The following is a 1,782-nucleotide window of genomic DNA, read 5'->3' on the forward strand; positions in this document are numbered from 1 at the left end:
ATCCCCACCGCTTGGCTGGGAGCGCCTTCCCGCTTCGAGAAATTTTGTCAGAATCCCCAAAGCCTCTTATTTCGATTCTGGAGTAGCCCGGAGCATCCTGGGGATGCCAACCTGGCGTTATCAGCTCCCTCTATCCTCCTGGGGCCCAGTGGGAAAGGGATGCTGAGGATTGGGGATGCCAAGGGCTGGGGGTGCCAGGGGTTGGGGACGCAGCTCTGGGACCCCCCCAGACCCCCTGATTCTCCCCACCAGTTGGCTGCAGAGAGGCTGGGGCTAGGGAGCCAGGGGGGGGGAAAAGGCCAAGAAGAAGAGAATTGATGGTTCTCCTTCATCGCTCCTGCCATTTACCCGAAAGCAAACCTCCCTTAGAGTAGGAGTCCGATCATGCCCTGATAAAACCTTTCTCGAGGCGGATGCAGGGCTGGCGGGGGACGGTTTACCCACTAGATTAATTTTCTTGTGGGCACCTTAAAGGCTGCGGGGATTAGTGTGCGAGGGGCTCTTATCGGAGGCAATTTCTCCATCAAAACCGCAGTAATTACAGCTGAAAGGGTCTGGCTTTTTTTTTTTTTTCCCTTCCATGAGGTATAACTTTAGCACAAAAATAAAGGAGTAATTAAGGGATTGTATTGAACTAAGCGAGCGTCAGTTACTTAGACTTAGTTTTCCCTTTCTTTTTTACGAGCGTGAGCTCTGCCCTTACGTAAAGCATTAGTTTCCTTAAAGGATTAAAAGACTTTCCCACGTTTTTCCTCTTTCTTGATTCCGCTGCCCTCCGCTGAGCCCGAGAGGCTCACGGATGATCCGGAGGGTTATTGCTGTCGCCGCTTCCCTCCGGGGATTTGGGGATCAGCGAGAGGAAAAGATCTTTTAAAGAAGGCAGAAATGTTAAATTAAAGCGTGTGGGAAGGCGGTGCGGGGTGGAGGTGGGGCTGAGGCTGGCAAAAGGGATGGTGGTGATAAGGTGAAAAGTTAAGCCCCAAACTCTCAAATAGAAACTTGACTTTAACTGCATCGGATGCACTTGGGTACCTTCAAAGTCCCTGCTCCCACCCAAGCATCTCGCCTGGGACCTGCCTCTCTCCAGCCCCTCCATGCTCGCAGCACCAACAGAAATCCCACGTTATTTGAATTTTGGGAGGTTTACAGCCAAACTCTGCATATTTTCTAAGATCAGAATGCTGCTCCCCGCTCCAATCTCTTTCATTTCTCAGACCCCATTTCTCAGACCCCTTCCACTGTGTTTTTCCCACCCAGATGCCGTTGAAAACCCCGTTTCTTGCCGCTTTAAGTGCCCATGACGGCGTCCCTTGAAGGGAAAAAGCAGCCTTGGGAAATTTGCCTCAGAAATCGGGGCCAGCGCTGCGGGAATTGGGGCTCATCCAGCCTCTGGGTAGCAGAGGATGAGGATGCAAAACCTCCCAGGCGGTCGCGGGGGCAGAGGACCGCGGGGGCGGCCGTGCCGCCCTTCTTTTGGGCTCTTCCCTTGGATTTTGGGAGCCCTCACATAAAGGAGGGCTTGGCTTAGTGCTACGGCAGATGGCCGGGGGGGGTTTACGTGTGCCGTCACCTGGCGAGGGCACCAGGGATGGTTCATGCCATGGCCTGGGCAGCTTTTTTTTTTTTTTTTTGTGGATTGGAGAGATTTTTGCAAGAGGAAACAAGGGAAAAGGTGGAGTGAAAGTGAATGTTCGAGCTTGTCCTTTCCCAGCGTTTGAGTTTGAAATGCCAACCCAGTGGCTGGGCTGGGGATTTTCCCCCCCGCCTCCTCCTTTTAGCCGC

The 1,782-nt window shown here is 53.0% G+C and overlaps 1 protein-coding gene across 1 annotated transcript in view; it reads left to right on the plus strand.

The window, feature by feature from the left end:
* Positions 1-1,782, plus strand: part of LOC104277913 (kinase suppressor of Ras 2-like) — a gene marked incomplete at its 5' end in the record, with an annotated part of 42,421 nt that overhangs the window by 39,566 nt on the left and 1,073 nt on the right.

Source organism: Apaloderma vittatum, unplaced genomic scaffold, assembly GCF_000703405.1.
Source record: "Apaloderma vittatum isolate BGI_N311 unplaced genomic scaffold, ASM70340v1 scaffold16260, whole genome shotgun sequence".
Taxonomy (NCBI): Eukaryota; Metazoa; Chordata; class Aves; order Trogoniformes; family Trogonidae; genus Apaloderma; species Apaloderma vittatum.